This window comes from Macrobrachium rosenbergii, chromosome 9, assembly GCF_040412425.1.
Source record: "Macrobrachium rosenbergii isolate ZJJX-2024 chromosome 9, ASM4041242v1, whole genome shotgun sequence".
NCBI classification, from domain to species: Eukaryota; Metazoa; Arthropoda; class Malacostraca; order Decapoda; family Palaemonidae; genus Macrobrachium; species Macrobrachium rosenbergii.
The window spans coordinates 14,052,662-14,072,661 of record NC_089749.1 but is presented as its reverse complement, the minus strand read 5'-3'; the positions used below and the strand labels follow the sequence as shown (position 1 = coordinate 14,072,661).

The 20,000-nt window shown below is 36.9% G+C and overlaps 1 pseudogene; it reads left to right on the top strand.

The window, feature by feature from the left end:
• LOC136841471 (neuropeptide Y receptor type 2-like) overlaps positions 1-20,000 on the top strand; it is a 154,650-nt pseudogene that overhangs the window by 125,069 nt on the left and 9,581 nt on the right.

The following is a 20,000-nucleotide window of genomic DNA, read 5'->3' as shown; positions in this document are numbered from 1 at the left end:
GAACACAGCGAAGGCGTCGGAGGAGGCGTAGTGGTGGAGACCGAGATCCCAGAGGAGGAGGACAGTTACGACAGCAGAAGCTTCGGGGTCGCCTGCAAGGACCTGGGCAGCGGCTGCTCCTACGGCAGGGACGACGAGATCGCCACCCAGTTCTTCCCCATCGACCCCTACGGCCGCTTCGCGTTCGAGCCCAACTTCAACGGCTCCAACAGCACCCAGTACTCGCTCTTCAACTTCTCGATCCAAGAGGCCTTAGACATCATCAGGACGACCCAGGACAGCGGCTACCTCACCGAGTCGACCAAGATCGTCTTCATCGTCTGCTACGCCAGCCTCATCGTCTTCGGCATGACCGGGAACCTCATGGTGGGGTGGGTCATCTGGAGGAAGAAGACGATGCGCACGCCCAGGAACCTCTACATCATCAACCTCACCGTCTCCGACCTGAGCATGTGCCTGGTGTGCATGCCCATGACCCTCGTGAGCCTCCTGTACAAGGACTGGGGCATGGGCAGCGTCATATGCAAGCTCGTGCCGGTCTTGCAAGGCGCCAACATCATGGTGTCGACCGCTACGGTGGTCGCCATCGCGGGCCGACCGCTACGCCACCATCGTCCTGGTGGGCAGGTCGAGCCGGAGCCGGCTCCACGTGGCCGCCTCCATAGGTGTGATATGGGCCTTCTCGGTGCTCTTCACGTTGCCTTTGTATTTTTACTACATCGTCGAGGAGGTGAAACTGCAGCACATCCTGCTGTTCTCGCGCTGCGTCGACCGGTGGCCGTCCTCGAGCGTCAAGAACGTGTGGGTCATCACGCTCTTGCTGACGCAGTACGGCATCCCGATCATCGTCCTGAGCTTCGTGCACGCCCGCATCAAGCGGTACCTGGGCCAGCACATGACGGGGCAGTGCGACGCGCGCAGGGCGCAGAAGGAGATCGAGCGCAACCACAAGACGACCATCCTGCTCTCCATCATCGCGGTGGCCTTCGCCGTCAGCTGGCTGCCTTGGAACATCGTCAACCTGCTGGCGGACTTCGAGTACGAGGGTTTCAAGGACCCCGTCTACCTCTACACGGTGTTCGGTTCCTGCCACATGATCGCCATGAGCTCAGCCTGCATCAACCCCGTCCTCTACGGCTGGCTGAACACCAACCTGAGGAGGGAACTCCTGGAATTCCTCCCGCCGTTCCTCTTCAAAATGGTCTGGATTCTGCCGGCGTCCTGGAGGAGAAGACCCGGCGACTCCCCGACCAGGCAGCCCGAGAGCGTCACCCTGCTGGTGTTCCAGGCCAACCAGTCGAACGCCATCCAGACGGTGGCCCACCCACCGCAGACCACCACCATTGTCATCAAGGAGGATATGTAGCAAGGTAAGAGTGGCCAAGACCTCTTAATGATGTTATTAAGTCGCAGAGTCTAATTTGCTTTTTGTAGATTAATCTTGTACAATAACGAAGGATCATCAGGAACCCCCACCCCCAAACCAAAAACGAGTAAATTGTAACCTAAAACATTTTCAGTATTTTTTTTTTTTTTTGAGAGGCCCCGAAATGTTTCTTTCATTGTTAAGTCATAAAGTAATTTTATTCATTAACATCATTATTAACTAGCAAAGTATAATCTGCTTGTTTATAGTTTAATCTTGTACAGTAATAAAAGTGTACCGACCCACTCCAAAAGAAAAAAATAGAACAAGTATATTGTAGTTTAAAACATTTTCAGTCTTACGTTTTTTTTTGAAGGGGCCCCAAGATGTCTGCTTTCATTGTTATTCATTAACATAATTATTAACTAGGAAAGTCTAATCTGCTTTTCGTAGATTAATCATGTACAGTGACAAAGGCTCCTTTGTAGCCCCTCCCTTCAAACATAGAAAACTGTAGTAAACAGTAGTTTAAAACATATTCAATTTTAAGTGACTTTTCGGCTGAGGTCATTTGAGTAACACTTACTGAAGAAATTCTCTTGATAAGGTTCCCTGCTGTCCTATCCACATTAATTATGCAGAAGTCTTGCCTGTAAATAACCCTCTACTCCTCAAAACAAGAAAATACCCCTATGCTTTTATCTAAAGAATTTGAAGCTTGAAAAAGAATGATTGATTCTTCACTGTCAAATAAAAAATATAAATAACACACCTGATGGTCACATTAATATTCAGTATCAAAACAAAAGTGACATTTGATCTTCGCTGATATTTTGGGTGTAATATAATGGACGAAAAAAAAATTAACTAGAAATCAAAAATTTTCAATTAAATATTGGGTTCACTAGGCCGTTGGCCCGTGAAACAGCTGGCTAGGTAATGAATTTCATCATTAGACCACATAACATCATGAATGACATTTGGCCCCCGGTAATATTTTTGGCATTAGTTCATGGGTGAAAATGGTACTCTTATGTAAGTTATACATTTAACGTAAGCCACTATTTGACTTTATAAAAATTTGGCTACCTCAAATTTATTGACGTGTGTGACGGGTATATAAAACTTTGGCTACCTCAAATTTATTGACGTGTGTGACGGGTATATAAAAATTTGGCTACCTCAAATTTATTGGCATGTGTGAAGGGTAGGTATTGAACCTGATCGAAAGAGTAATATTAAGCAATAGACATTTGGCTTTCATTAGTATGTTTAGTTTAAATATAGTTAATGGACGAGTACGAATGAAAACCATAAATCCTGATTTTAGGGTACACGGGCATTTGCCTTTGAATAACCATGTAATACACTCAATCAACAGAGTAATGTTTAGGGAATAAACATATAATGAACTTATTTAACAGAGCAATATTTATGATTCTGTAATGTGCAGGGTTTAAAATAATGGACGAGAAAGTAGGATATAAATCATACTTCTCGTTACCGTGTTTCTCTTCAACAAGTTTTACAACGTAATCATGAGAAGTACTTTTGAATATACCTGCCAATTCCGCACCAGGCAGCCTCAAGAAATGACAGTATACAGTACATATTCCAACACAGCACAAATGAACACAGTGCTATCAGACGGTGGTCTGGTCTTGTGGAGAGATGAGGAAGAAAGGGTGTCTGTGTGTATACGGATGTGTATACCAACATAATTAGGATATCCAATTCCTTACTCCCGATACTTCCTCAGTAACCGAGAAGTAACATCAATGAAATGAGAACAAGTTATATTATTATTATTATTATTATTATTATTATTATTATTATTATTATTATTATTATTATTATGCAGAAGGTAAACCCTATCCATTCTGAACAAGCCTACAGGGGCAATCGACTTTAAATTCAGAACTCCAAAGAATATGGTTTTCATTTGAAAAAAGTTACAGAATGACCTCATAGGGCCCAGTGCTTGGCCTTTGGCCTAAATTCTATATTCTGTTTCCTGTTATCTTCTGTAACAGGAAACAGAAAGAAGAGATCACTTATTAGAAAAGAAAGACAAAGTCAAATTAATGAATGAATTGATAAATAGAATTACACAACATCCTCAGGGAGACTGATTCATGAAAATATGAAATTTAGGCCAAAGGCCAAGCACTGGGACCTATGAGGTCATTCAGCGCTGGAAGGGAAATTGAGAGTAAAAAGGGTTGAAAGGTGTAACAGGAGGAAGACTTCGTATTTGCACTATGAAATAATTGTTAGGAGAGGGTTGATAGCAAGATGGAAGAAAGATAACTAGGGGCCGAAGGGACACTGCAAAGAACCTTAAGGAATGCCTACAGTGCTCCGCATGAGGTGCACTGACGCCACTAACCGCCCCCCCCCCGCCAATCCCGTGCAAGGGAGGCTGCTTCAGAGCTTCAGAGCCGGACTTAGTCTAGCAAACAAGGAGTCGCAGCCTGGGAGTTTTGAAAACGTAAACCCGGTAGGGGGTTAGCGCCTTCAGTGCACCTCATGCGGTGCACTGCAGGCATTACTTCAGGTTCTTTGCATCGTGCCTTCGGCCCCCAGCTGCAACCCCTTTCGTTCCGTTTACTGGACCTCCTTTCATACTCTCTTTCTTCAATCTTACTTTCCATCCTCTCCTAACAATTGTTTCATGGTGCAACTGCGAGGTTTTTCTCCCGTCACGCCTTTTAAACTTTTACTGTCAGTTTCCGTCTCAGCGCTGAATGACCCCATTGGTCCCAGCGCTTGGCCTCTGGCCTCAATTCTATATTCAATTCAGTTCAAAACGCAAGCAATAATGACGTTTCCACGGCGCTACCTGGCCACTGTCCCCAGCCTGGAATTGGTGGGAATCGCGCCAGCTGACGAATATGTATAAAATTCAATGATTTTCCCGATCCGGCGGAGATTATACTGGACCTATTCCACCTCTAAAATGCCGGGGCCGGATCTCTCCGCTTTGCCCTCTGATATTTTGACAAGATAATGAAACGACAGAGAATGTTTGCCTTGTCACAAAATGTATTTCATGCGATTTGACGCTTTATTGGTGTCGTTTTATTGTGTTGCATATATGTCGCGAATGCGGGCCGCTGAGGTTTATCATTTATCTGGTACAGGACTAAAAATTGTGATATTAATAACAACACCTTATTCAGGTTGTAGATTTTTAAGAGGAGAGTAGAAGTTGGTTATTGATAACAGAATCTTATTCAAGTTACAGGGTTTCAGAGATAGTTAAAAAAATGGGCTATTTATAACAGATTTTTATGCATGGAATAGGTTTTTAGAGACAGCTAAAACTGGGCTATTTTAAAAGATTTTTATCCATGTTAAAGGTTTTTATAGATAGCTAAAACTGGGCTATTTATTACATTTTAGTTTTCTGAAAAGAAAGCTATTGTGCCGGCTTTGTCTGTCCGTCCGCACTTTTTCTGTCCGCCATCAGATCTTAAAACCTACTGAGGCTAGAGGGCTGCCAATTGGTATGTTGATCATCCACCCTCCATCATCAAACATACCAAATTGCAGCCCTCTAGCCTCAGTAGTTTTTATTTTATTTAAGATTAAAGTTAGTCATAATCGTGCGTCTGGCAACGATATAGACCAGGTCACCACCGGGCGTGGTTAAAGTTTCATGGGCCGCGGATCATACAGCATTATACCGAGACCACCGAAAGATAGATCTATTTTCGGTGGCCTTGATTATACGATGTACAGAAAACTCGATTGCGCCGAAGAAACTTCGGTGCAATTTTTTTACTTGTTTATTCATGTTACAGGTGTTTAGAGATAGCTAAAAACTGTCCTATTAATAACAGCATGTTATTCAGGTTATAGATTTTTGCGAGGAAATTAAAAGTTGGATGTTGATAACAGCATCTCATTCATGTTACGTATTTCCATAGATAGTTAAAAACTATTTATAGAGATAATAAAAATATAGAATGATAAGCCTTTATATGTGAAAATGGAAAACTAACGTTATCATTTATGCAAAAGCAGAACTAAAAATTGGCTATTTACAAAGCATCTTATTCATGTAACAGTGTTTTAGACAGAGTTAAAAAAACTGAGCTTTTTATAATAGCGTCATTATTCTTAGAGACAGTAAAACTTATAACAGCCCAATTTTTTAGGAGAGTGGGAAAACTGATGTTTGCATTCATATGAAAACAGAAATAGGAAATAAAATTTTCATATTTTTTCTTTCTTTGATTTGCACCAATACAGAAATAGGACGTGAGATTTTCATAATATTTTTTTTACGCCTTTCTTTTTGAAAGTAATATACCAGGTGGTTTCGTTTACATGAACATAGAAATTGGAAAATGATTTTCACACATTTTACTTCTTTCTTTGTGAAAGTTGGAAAACTTATTTTCATTTACATTGTAAATGAAAGCATCTCGTACCCCGCTTTCACACAGAAAAAGTAAAAAATGTGAAAATCTTCTTTCCAATTTCTATGTTCGTGTAAATTTTACACGAACATAGAAACGGAAAAAAGGCTTTTCACGTATTTTACTTTTTCTTTGTGACAGTGGGAACACTGGTATTTTCATTTATGAATTATTGGAACCAAGAATTAAGATTTTAATTTGTTTTCCTTTTTTGTGAAAGTAGTAAAACGCGTTTTCATTTACACGACATCAGAAATTGGAAATAGAATTTTCTCAATTTTTTTTTTTAACCGATTAAGAAATTTTTATTTCTCCTGAGTCTTTCTCGAAGAAGAAGAAGAAGAAGAAGAAGAAGAAGAAGAAGAAGAAGAAGAAGAAGAAGAAGAAGAAGAAGAAGAAGAGGGCTCTCATTTCCTTGAGACCAGAAAAAGAAGTCTGAGAAACGGGTGTGAAACACGTTTCTTTAAGAAACGTGTTTCAGGGAATTCTCTTTCTTAAAATGGAGAGTTGGTTCAAGAGCGAAGGTGAATCTAATCCCCTTATCTACTTCGCGCTTGAGGAAAACAAAAGAATGGGAAGGGGAGATTCTAAGGGGAGGGGTGGGGAAGAAGGAGGGAGGAGTTGAGGAGGGTCTGTATGGGGGAAAGGGGCGGGGGTTGGGATTGGAAAAGATTGGTACACTGTCCAGAGTCAGGCAAAAACTGTTTTGTTGTGTTTATTGCACAATGTACTGCAAGTATGTTGGGTATATATATATATATATATATATATATATATATACACACACATATATATATATATATATATATATATATATATATATATATATATATATATATATATATATATTAGTTCTTACCCATTCTACTACACAATATCGTGTAAGCATATTAAAATAACTCGCTGTCATTTTCTGCCTTTAAAAAGCTCAGAGTAATGATAATCATAACAACAACAATCATCATCGTCATTACCAGCATGTTAATAATTATAGCAACAACAGTGCTGCCACCTTAGACAGCGTTGCCAATAATAATAATAATAATAATAACACGACCTGCTGTCAAACATAATTATAACTTTGAGCTGCTGATCTGCCTGACAGCACACACTTTCCCAGAAATTTAATAGACTTATGTTGGTGACAAGAAAAAAAAAAAGATCAGAGTACAAGCAGGAAATGATAGTGACAGAAAATACTTCACGGAAGGCGTACATTTCCTTCGGCAATCCTTTTTCTCTCTTCATATCCGCTGAAGGTGCCCTTTGATGCTGTGACGCCACTGGGATGAACCTGTCAGTCGTTCTTTTGAACACTGAGAGAGAGAGAGAGAGAGAGAGAGATTAAATTCATGTTTCCCAGAAGACTGAAAACTAGTTAGTCTGGAAAACAAAACTATTGAGATGGCTTTGTCTGTTCTTCCGCACTTCTTCTGACTGCCGTCAAATCTTAAAAACCTACTGAGGCTAGAGGGCTGCAAATTGGCATGTTGATCATCCACCCTCCAATCATCAAACATACCAAATTGCAGCCCTCTAGCCTCAGGAGATTTTATTTTATTTAAGGTTAAATTTAGCTGTGATCGTGCGTCTGGCACCGCAACAACACAGGCCACCAAGGCAGGCTGAGAGTTTTATGGGCCGTGGCTGAGAGTTTCAGATAAGATTACGTTGTACAGAAAACTCGATTGCATTTTTTACTTGTTTTCATGTGTGCTGAAATTAAGACAAGATTAACTCTACTGAGTTTATTACGAAACAGCCTAAACTCTCTGTAGTAACTGTTAAATGAGCTATGTATAGAAACATTAAAGAATAGAAACATAAAAGAATATTGGTGTTAGTACTATTCTTCGAATGTATATAGCCTATGAAATGTACAATAATCTATGGGAATACTATATTATTCTGTTAATATATATAACCTACAGCATGTAGGCTACAGGAATCTGTGGTTTACTAACTTGAGCACAAAATATTATTTATATGAAAGCACTATTTCATTCTTAAAGCAAAAGAGTATCCCAGTCCTACGAAAAGAAAACCTGAAACATGAGAGAGAGAGAGAGGAAAGGCTTAAAGCAAGCTCTCGGCTAACACAAATTTTCCAGTCGACTCTATCGGATCAAGAAGTTAGAGCAATGCGAGAGAGAGAGAGAGAGAGAGAGAGAGAGAATAAAAAGAAAAGACAAATATTTACCAAGAGGGAGGCAATACCTCTCCCTCCCCCACCAAAAAAAAGGAGCAGTTGCAATTGGGAACTTCCGGATCTATGGCCCTACTTTCCCCTCGTACAGGAAACATTTGTTAGACTGGAGATTAATGTATACGTCATTTATCTAGAAATGAATAGGTGCCTCGTGAGGAACGTTTACCTTATGGTGTCTCTTTTAGTGTGTTGTTAATGATATGTATAAACACACACACACACACATATATATATATATATATATATATATATATATATATATATATATATATATAATAATATATATACTTTATTATACACGTACAGATTTATATATCTGTATATGTGTATAAGCATACATATATATATATATACATCATAAATATATGTATATGTATACATATATATACATATATATATACATATATACAAAGAGAGGGAGAGAGAGAGAGAATTTTTCATGTGCACAGGCAAATCCACTGGTTCAGTTTAACGTTTAGTAATAAAAAAAAACTGAGATTGCTAAGAAGAAGGTAACTTAGACAAAAAGAAAATAAAAAAACAACTAATCAAGAAGTAAAAAAAAGGCTAACATGTCCTCCATGGATTATCTTTTCCGTACTGGGAAAAAACGGAAGAAGGAACAAGAAAAGAAGGAAAACGTTTTGAGTGGAACAGGGAGACAGAGATTGGTAGAGGGAATAAGGAAATGAAAAAGGGAATATTTTTGACAGGGATAGATAAGAGAGTGAATGAAACCAGGATTTTTTTCCTGCAGAGAGAGAGAGAGAGAGAGAGAGAGAGAGAGAGAGAGAGAGAGAGGGCGGTTGGGGGAAGAAAGAGAGAGAGGGCAGGGGGTTAACTTTTTCATTGACAATTCCCCGGAAAACATGTACTGGATCGATTTCAATCTAGACAGATCAAGAATGATTAAAAAAAAATTTTGGTTCAGAGACAAAAACGGATAGACAGAAGAAAGGATTTTTTCAGCGTGAATGGAGAGAGAGAGAAAGGGGGGGGCGGGGGCTCCATTCATTCAAAATTCCACGGCAATCATCTCTACTTGATCGATGCAAATTCGGATGTCAGTCAACGCGGCTGTAACTCGTGTCAGCCCACCCCTTCACCCCTCCTCCTCCTCCTCCTCCTCCTCACCTCCCCCTCCTTTTCCCCCTCCCCCTTTCGAAAGGAAAGATAAGAACGAGTTCCTTAAGATTCCCCCGGACGTAATCCGTGGACCGAGAAAGATGCTGAGCGAAGGGGAATCCGTATCTTTATTTAAGATGCCACCAGCTTTCGGGTCCTCACACAGTCCTCCCACGCGAAATAGGTTAAGTTTATTCACCCATCAGCATTTTTTTTAAACCTTCAGAGGGGCGATCTTTTTATCAAAACAGATGTAAATTGATGCGATTATTCTTCAAGGTGGGAACCTTGTAATTTTTTCGTAGACGTTATTATCAAACAAAAGCCCTTGGCTCAAGCGGAATTATTGCTACTTTTTCTAGTGTTTATAGTTCTGCTTTTATATGGTATGTTGTTGATACTATTATTTCGTTAATCACAGACGCTGTGCTCGCTAATAACTGAATATATTCAACAGCAATATTTGATGATTAATATTTGACAGTTCCTCTAAAACCGCCTATTTTTGAAACGACGAGTTCATATCTGACAATTCCTCTAAAACAGCCTATTTGTGAAATGCCGAGAATGTCTGTGTGACGCGACTGAAATGCTTCTTTTCTCCGGGCTTGATTCAGAACCAAAAATATTCAGCTCCGCTCTTCTTATCACGGAATCTATTCAAGGAAAAAAAAACAATTTCAAAGGAATGATTGAAAATCGTGAAAACTTTTCTTCGTACCCAACATTAACTGCAGATTTTTGCGAGCGACTGAACAGCGAAGGTATATAATCTCATCTCAGAGTAACTTTCGGTGAAGCCTCTTTTATTCGTGCGTGAGGTATTTCGCCCTATGAAGTTCTGTCTGGAAAAAGATCCCCCTGGTTCCATGTTGAAATATTCATCATAGAGATTTTGACGTTTCTACCCCACTTTTTTTTTTTTTTTATCTCCCAAGTTCCCTTGTTTTTGTTACCGCCACAAAACCTGGAAATTCATCCGGTATGACCTCTGGCATTTTGACGTTAAGCTTTAAATCCCGTGAAAGATACAAAAGATAAAATATGTAACGCAATAGGAAATGATGATAGGTTGTATCATAACACAATAGGAAATGAAGATACGTTGTATTATAACAAAATAGGAAATGATGGTACGTTGTATTACAACACAATTGGAAGTGATGATACGTTGTATTGCAACACAATAGGAAATGAAGATACGTTGTATTTTAGTACAATAGGGGATGATGAGAGGTTGTATTATAATAAAATAGGAAGTGATGATAGATTGTATTATAACAAAATAGGAAATGATGATACGTTGTATTATAACACAACAGGAAATGATGATACGTTGTATTACATCACAATAGGAAATGATGATACGTGATGAGACGTTGTATTTTAACACAATAGTAAATGATGAAACGTTGTATTATAAATACAATTGGAAGAGATGATACGTTGTATGATAACACAATTGGAAGTGATGATACGTTGTATTATAACACAAAAGGAAATGATAATACGTTGCATTATAACACAATAAGAAATGATGATAAGTTGGATCTCTACGAAGCTTTGTTCGGGAATGAAATGTTCGTAAATATTATGAAAATATTTTCGTTCAGTGTTAGAATGTTAATAAGTATTATTTTCTTTCAGTGCCAGAATTTATTCAGCTTATATTTTAGGGATGTCTGATTTCATTCTTTTCTCATGATAATTTGCAAACAGTTCCATGAGGCGAGATAACTTTTCCTGTGTTATTTAGCATTATAATGATTTCCCCTCTTTAAAATCTTAAGGACATACTTTTAAAATTTCGAGTCATCCTTTTTTTTCCTTATTGCTATTTACTGTTTACTAAACGTGCTTTCTAATATTCATAAGTTTTGTTGTTGCTTGAATGTAACTTTTTTGTGTATATTTGTGGGTCTGTTGTGTGTGTGTGTGTCTGTGTGTGTTTCTAAGCTGTGAAGAGGCTGTGTTTCCTGTTATTTGTGCTTGTGTAAGTGAGTACTCATTTTTAGTCCACTTACTGTATTCTAGCTGTTGTAATTTTCTTGTATGTGTATATTATATATGGCCATGGGTCGAAATAAAGTATTATTATTACTATTATTATTATTATTATTATTATTATTATTATTATTATTATTATTATTATTATTATTATTATGAGCTTGTTAGCGCGTGCTACACGCGCTGGAACGGCGCTGCTGTCTCCCCTACCATCCCGATCCCCCTACCTACCCACCACGCCCCCACACGGGGCGGACAAACATGTCTGCAGGAGATGGGTGGATGTCTCCCCTACCTAACCCCCGCCGCCCGAACACGGGGCTGACAAAGCGGTTTGCAGGGCGTGGGTGGCTGTGTCACATCTCCCCTACTGTCACCCGGGGGAGGACAAACAATATCCATTATTATTATTATTATTATTATTATTATTATTATTATTATTATTATTATTATTTTACCTCTGGCACCTATGAAAGATTTGCCATAGTCTTACAATAGGTCCTGTTTGGAAATTGAACTTTTAGTTCACCGTTCTCTGTGCCAACCAATTTCCGAGTTACTTTCCTTTTCAAATGAATCACCTTTTCCTTCCTAAATCTCTTTTTATTCTCATTTCCAATCTCGCTTAACCAAGCCACATGTGCTACTATCCCTCCTGTCTCTTCACTATCTGTTTGTCAGACACTCATGTCTAATCTGTGATGAGTGAGACGGTTGCTGAAGGTAGTATACTATTGTACATGTTGACAGTCCATGAAATGAAAGTAATCAAAGTAATTACTGAAGAATATCAACAGAAATTTATATTCTGAGTAAGATACGACTAGACGGGCAGAAATAACTAAACTACTCTTGCAGCCTCTTAATTACTAATTTAATAATAGTGAGGGGTAGGAAATTCGTCCGAGTACTTGAAGGAAGGATCTACTTCGTTACTTTCATAATGAAATTCCTCACTACATGAATTTCCTCACCTTTTCTTGAAGGATTTTTATTTCTAAATTATGCTGATGATGAGGATAATGATTAAAAGGAAGACCGTGGTGTTTATAACACCATCAGTAATAACAACAGTAACTTTAGCGGTAAATAATAATAATAATAATAATAATAATAATAATAATAATAATAATAATAATAATAATAATAATAATGGAGAGATTTACCATTATTTATAATACGAACACTTCGTAAAAAATCACATGAGCACATCTGTGTATTTTATTTTTCCTTCGTAAGGTTAGTGTCATTCTGAAGCATTTTTATAATAATAATAATAATAATAAATCGGTAGCTAACTCTCTTTTTATTGGCGAATGAAGAAGAGGAATTTTGATAATGAATCAATAAATAATAATTTAATAATAATAATAATAAGAGGATCTTCGAAAAATGTAGACACAGTATGTGGAAACTGCAAATGTTTTGGTTATTAACTCTCTCTTTTATCTCGGTTTTCGAATGAATGAGAGTGAACTCTCTCTCTCTCTCTCTTTGATCAAAACTAGAATCGCTTTTAAGAAAATCACTAGGTTCACTGTAGTCTCTCTCTCTCTCTCTCTCTCTCTCTCTCTCTTGTTCCTGATGATTTACAAAACTAGACTTTCTTGTGGTACGCTTTTAATCATATCGAAACTAGATTCATGAAATTCATTTACAAATCAAAGGATCTTCTTGGGCTACTCGCTTTTAAGAAAATGTAGACACAGGGTTATGTGGAAGGACTGCAAATCTTTTGGTTATTGTTATCAAAACTCCTCGTTCTGTCTCTCTCTCTCTAATCTCTCTCTCTCTCTCTCTCTCTCTCTCTCTCTCTCTCTCTCTCTCTCTCGGTTTTCGAAACTAGATTCATGCTAGTGATTACTCTCTCTCTCTCTCTCTCTGTTATCAAAACTAGATTCATTCTTGTGGCTACTCTCGCTTTTAAGAAAATAGGCACAGGAAAACTAGGTTCACTGTAGTCTCTCTCTCTCTCTCTCTCTCTCTCTCTCTCTCTCTCTCTCTCTCTCTCTCAGTTTCACTGTAGCTCTCTCTCTTTTAAGAAAATCTCTCTCTCTCTCTCTCTCTCTCTCTCTCTCTCTCTCTCTCTCTGTTATCAAAACTAGATTTCGTTCTTGTGACTACAGTTCACTGTAGTCTCGCTCTCTCTTTAATCACTATAGTCTAGATTCTCTACAGACTACTCTCTCTCTCTCTCTCTCTCTCTCTCTCTCTCTCCTCTCTCTCTCTCTCTCTCTCTCTCTGTGTTATCAAAACTAGATTCACTCTTTGGCTACTCTCGCTTTAAGAAATCAAGGAAACTAGGTCTCTCTCTCTCTCTCTCTCTCTCTCTCTCTCTCTCTCTCTCTCTCTCTCTCTGTTATCAAAACTAATTCGTTCTTATGACTACCTTCTCTTTTAATCAAGTCTCTCTCTCTCTCTCTCTCTCTCTCAGACATGATTATGGGTCATCCATTTATTTCCATAAGTTCTCGAGTAAGCGTATAGGTCAAGTAAAACGTAAACAAACTCATCTCCCTTGCAGTTCTCGCGCTTTGTCTAGATGGGAAAAGATCAGAGGGAATTCTTCCGGAAAATATTGGAGGGAGTTCTTGCCGTCTCTCGTTTTCATAGACGGTGGATGTGACAGGAACAGACAGGCAGAGAGGGAAGGTATTACCCTTAGAACAGGCGGGGGGAGAGAGAGAGAGATTAGAGAGAGAAGCAGAGAGAGAGAGAGAGAGAGATGATATACTTAGAATGCAGTGTGTGTGTGCGTGAGAGAGAGAGAAGCCACTCTATCAAATTTTATTGTGTTCTTAATGAAGAAGTGGCAACAAATTTTTTACAATAAACTTTTACTTGTTATACTTTTATCTTTTTAGTCTTGAATTAACAACAGATTTTTTAGAGTAAACTTTTTCATGAATATACTTTTATCTTCTAAGTCTTGAATTAACAACAAATTTTTTACAGTAAACTTTTTCACGAATGTACTTTTATCTTTTTAGTCTTGAAGTAGCAACAAACTTTTTACAATAAACTTTTAATGGATATACTTTTATATTTTGTGTCTTGAAGCAGCAACAAATTTTTTACAATAAACTTTCATTTAATATACTTTTATCTTTTTAATCTTGAAGTAGCAACAAATTTTATACAATAAACTTTTAAACAATATACCTTTATCTTTTTAGTCTTGAAGTAGCAACAAATTTTTTACAGTAAACTTTTCCTGAATACAATTTTATCTTTTTAGTTTTGAAGTAGCAACAAATTTTATGCAATAAATTTTTATTTAATATACTTTTATCTTTTCAGTCTTGAATTAGCAACAATTTTTTTACAATAAATTTTCAATGAATATAATTTTATCTTTTTAGTCTTGAATTAGCAACATATTTTTTACAATAAACTTTTAATTAGTATACTTTTATCTTTTTAGTCTTGAAGTGGCAACAAATTTTTAAAGAATATATTTTTATCTTTCTAGTCTTGAATTAGCAACAAATTTTTTAAAATAAACTTTTAATGAGTATACATTTATCTTTCTAGTCTTGAAGTATCAACATATTTTTTACAATAAGCTTTTGATTAGTATACTTGTACCTTTCTAGTCTTGAAGCAGCAACAAATTTCTTACAATAAACTTTCAATTAACGTACTTTCATCTTTTAGTCTTGAATTAGCAACAGACGACTTTTCTGTTACAATTTTTCAATTTTTTTATTAAATCATTTTTTTCACATTTCCATTCCATTGACGTTAATGTCTCACAAAGAACCATTACAGCAGGTAATTTCAAGGCTATTTACACGTTTCTGCTCATAAATTATTATATATATATTTAATGAACCCGGAAATGAAATCACTAGCTGTTTTTTCTTTTTCTGGTGAACACTAGTTACCTACTCGGCATTTTTAGACGAAAATATTATGTATTCAAAAATGATTCCCCTTCACGCTTATGTACTGCATAATTGCGGAAAGAGACACGTTTTAAAATATTATTATAGAAATGTTATTTATTTTGAAAGTGAATTAAGGATGGCGCAACTGTCATTGCAGCTTTAGTGTATCTGATAATGGGAATATTGTTCAAGCATCACTGACCTTTCAGTAATGCACATAACCGATCCTTTTTTTATATATTTTGGTTTTCTGTAAAAGAATACTATTGTGCCGGCTTTGTCTATCCGTCCGTGCTTTATTCTGTCCGCACTTTTTCCTGTCCGCCCTCGGATCTTAAAAACTACTGAGGCTAGAGGGCTACAAATTGGTATGATGATCATCCACCCTCCAATCATGAAACATACCAAATTGCAGCTATCTAGCCTCAGTAGTTTTTATTTCATTTAAGGTTAAAGTTAGCAATAATCGTGCTTCTGGCAACGATATAGGACAGGCCACCACCGGGCCGTGGTTAAAGTTTTATGGGGCGCGGCTCATACAGCATTATACCGAGACCACCTAAAGATAGATCTATTTTCGGTGGCCTTTATTATACGCTGTTGTGGCTATACAGAAAAATCGATGGCGCCGAAGAAACTTCGGCGCATTTTTACTTGTTTATCTTTTATAAAAAAAAAAAATTCTCGAAGCGTGAACATAACACGATAACATCATATCCAGTTGTAGCTAGACTGCAGTTTGGCATAAACATGATGACTTTTGTTATTTAAGCATTAAAAAATAAGCTATGAATGCAGGCTAATCCTGCCTGCATTGCTAAGTGCAGTTAATAGTTCTGGCAGCAGATCGCTACAGATATTTTTCCACAGATACAGAATATTTTTACAAGTGATTTTAACCTAGATTTGCAAAGCTAAACAATAAATCTAAAAGTCAGCATCACATAAGCAGAAAAATAACGAAATAAACTGACTGACTATACAGTTGAAATGTTGAAACTTTTTTTAATTATTGACATCACATTAAGCTTACCTCCAAGAAGTCTCAGATTCATTACATGCAAAATAAGATATTATTTGCCTAAACCGCCATTAGAAGTTCATATTTTGACCTGTTTAATGATCTCAATAATGCAAGAAAACGCTAAAGGAAATATTGCTATAAAAAGTCTGACATTTTGGATATTATTAAAGAGGTAAAGATTGTAATTACCTGACACAGTATTTAGGCATTACCCTCTTTCACTAAAGTAACATCAGAATTCCTTAAATAAATGAAAGGTAACAAGATACTATTTCTTTTCCTTAAATAAATGAAAGGTAACAAGATACTATTAAAGAAATCGGCAGTAAGTGAAGAGACGAAGCCATTTTGCCTTTACTGAAAAATATACCTCTGTCCATATCAAGACAAATGAACACAAGCATTGTAAATAAGAAATAATAATAACATAGGTGAAAACACGTACGCAACGAGTCTTCAAACAGGTATGGAAGACAAGGGTCAGGTTGGGACTACAAGACCTTAAAGTCCTTGTACAGTATATCCCATTATTTCCTGAGAGGGCTGCGGCCCGCCTACCCGTAGAGAATCCCCTTCTCGAGAGATAAACACATTTATAGTCCATCGACGTGTCGGAGAAAACACTCGAGAGAAAACGGTCTTACAGGGATCGCTTTTTTACCAGATCGATCAGCTGACGATGCGATGCTCAGATTTTCGTTATGAGAATACCTCCCTGAACGGGCGTGTTTTATCAGGGGACGTAAACAAACGGCGTCTTCCGTGATGGACAAGGAAGGAGAAGGAGAAGGAGAGAACGATGGAGGTGGGAGAGAATGACTTGCTCGCATCTGTCGGTCTAGGGATTTCATAAATAGGTTCAAGGAATTTTATGGTTAAGGCTTTGTTTAGAAGCCTGTTCTGTTGTGTTGTTTTTGGAAGCCTGTTCTCTTATGTTGTTTAGAAGCCTGTCCTATTATGTCGTTTAGAAGACTGTTCTATTATGTTGTTTGGAAGACTGTTCTGTTACGTTGTTTAGATGACTGCTCTATTATGTTGTTTAGAAGACTGTTCTATTATGTCGTTTAGAAGACTGTTCTGTTATGTTGTTTAGAAGACTGTTCTGTTATCTTGTTTAGAAGACGGTTCTGTTATGTTGTTTAGAAGCCTGTTCTATTATGTCGTTTAGAAGACTGTTCTCTTTTGTTGTTTTAGAAGCCTGTTCTATTATGTTGTTTAGAAGCCTGTTCTATTTTGTCGTTCAGAAGCCTGTTCTATTATGTCGTTTAGAAGACTGTTCTATTACGTCGTTTTCGAAGCCTGTGTGTAATTTGTTGTTTAGAAGACTGTTCTATTATGTTGTTGAGAAGCCTGTTCTCTTACGCCCTAGGAATTTCATAATTAAGGCTTTGTTTAGAAGCCTGTTCTATTATGTAGTTTAGAAGCCTGTTCTCTTCAGTTCTAGGAATTTCATAAGTAAGGCGTTGTTGAGAAGCCTGTTCTCTTATACTAGGAATTTCATAATTAAGGCTTTGTTTGGAAGCCTGTTCTATTATGTTGTTTAGAAGCCTGTTCTCTTATACTCTAGGAATATCACAAAGAAGGAGTTGTTTAAAAGCCTTTCTGTAATAGTGGTGAATTTTAAGATCGATCAAAATTGATAGGAAGTAATAATTAGGCAATTCCAGCCGTCCTAATATTTCAAGGCATTTAGGTACTCAAATCACTATTATGAATTAACCGGTTCTGTAGTATCCCGTTATTTGAACTGACATGGGAAGGAACTAGCGCCTCCTAATTAAAGTTAGGAGGAATTCCGTTGGCTGGCCAATCAAAGGAGCTACGACCGAGTTCCAGTTTACTGGAGTGTCTTCGAAGCGTACCACGGTCCATACGGGATATTTCAAGACACGCGTACACAAACACTCACACACACACACACTATATATATACACACACACACACACACATATATATATACACACATATATATATATACATATATACATATATATATATATATATATATATATATATATATATATATATATATATATATATATATATATATAACTTTATCACATACACAATTGTTCTGTGCATTAGTACAATTATACTAACAGGACCTCATTCAAACTGGATGTCATCTAGTGGAAATTTTTACTAGCTTTTTAGGGCAAACAGTCCTCTTTCTCAAGTATCCGTACCCTGAGAATAAGGAATGTTCCTCTAAGCTGGTAACTCATTTTGAATGAATATCTCCACTAGATACCATCAGTTTGAATGAGGTCCTGATAATATAATAATAATAATAATATATATATATATATATATATATATATATATATATATATATATATATATATATATATATATATATATATATATATATATATATATATATATATATATATGCGCACAGAACAGTCATTTTTGCAATGCTTTTGATACTGTAAGTCGGAAGCATATGTTAAGCAATATTTATACTTTAACAGATTCATTGCAATCGCCTTAGGTTTACGAACGTATACTGTATGTTCGATTGTATATCAAAATCTCTTTATTATGATATTTTTTTTATTTCATGTTTATTGATATTTCTCTTTTTCATATTCTGTGGGAGCCGGTTTTACTAGTTAATGACTTTTTAAGTTTATTCACTTAAACGAAATAAATAAGTTAAGATTTGATTTTTTCTTTATTGTTAAAGGAAAATAACGATAATATATTTTCATATCGGCGGGAAGCGGTTACAGGAATTATGTAGATTATGAACGGAACCTAATTATTCCAAACTATTCCAACTCTTCTGATGGAGTCAAAGCTGCTCTGAAAAATAATTACTGTTATGATGAATTATTACTTCGACAAGGGAAGTACAGATGAATTCTGACACGATTACTCATGATGATTTTTATGAAATATGATAAAGAACTTCTCTTATTAATCATATTAAAACATGTACATTTTGTTGTACTAAAACATTCACATCAAATTTCGAAGCAGAACACCAAAGTAAGCAAATGTAAAACAAGAGGACATGTATAAAAAAACTATAATGCTAATTTTAATTTTCGATACAGTAATTCCCCCCAGAATTTTTAATTATGAAGCAAGCTCTCGTATAAAAAAAAAATGTTGTATTCTCGATACAGTGTACCAAGCAAAAAAAAAAAAAAAAAAAGCAATCGAGTTTTCTGTAAAGCCGTTACAGCGTATAATCAAGGCCATCGAAAACAGATCTATCTTTCGGTGGTCTCAGTATAATGCTGTATGAGCCGCTGCCCTTGAAGCTTTAACCACGGCCCGGTGGTGGCCTATCCTTCGCTGCCAGAAGCACGATTATGGCAAACTTTAACGTTAAATAAAATACAAAAAAACCCACTGGGGCTAGAGGGCAGTAATTTGGTATGTTTGATGATTGGAGGGCGGATGATCAACATACCAATTTGCAGCCCTCTAGCCTCAGCAGTTTTTAAGATCTGAGGGCGGACAGAATAAAATGCGGACGGACTGACAAACCCGGTACAATAGTTTTCTTTTACAGAAAACTAAAAATAAAACAAGCGCTTGCAAAACGCAAATTCTAATTTAGTAGTTGAAATAGTACATCAAACAAAAAATGAAACAAAAACAGTTAGAGATCAGAAACGGATCTGAATCGAGTATTAAAAAGCAAAGCGCTTGTTCCGTTCAGTGATTTTTTTTACTATCTGTTTTTAAGGTCGATGTATACCTCTTCGGTCTGTTATAAGATATTCAGGGGCTTTTAAACACCCCCCCCTTCCCCACCTGTTTAAATACTTAATTATCTTTGGAATGTTAAAAATATTTACAAGGGGAAGAAGTCCAAATAGATTTTTTTTTTGGGGGGGGCAATTATTTTTGAGATTGTTTCTTATGCTCTAAAGTAAACTGTGGCAACATGTAGCAATTACTTTCATGCAACAAGCATGAGTTGCAGTAGTTATGT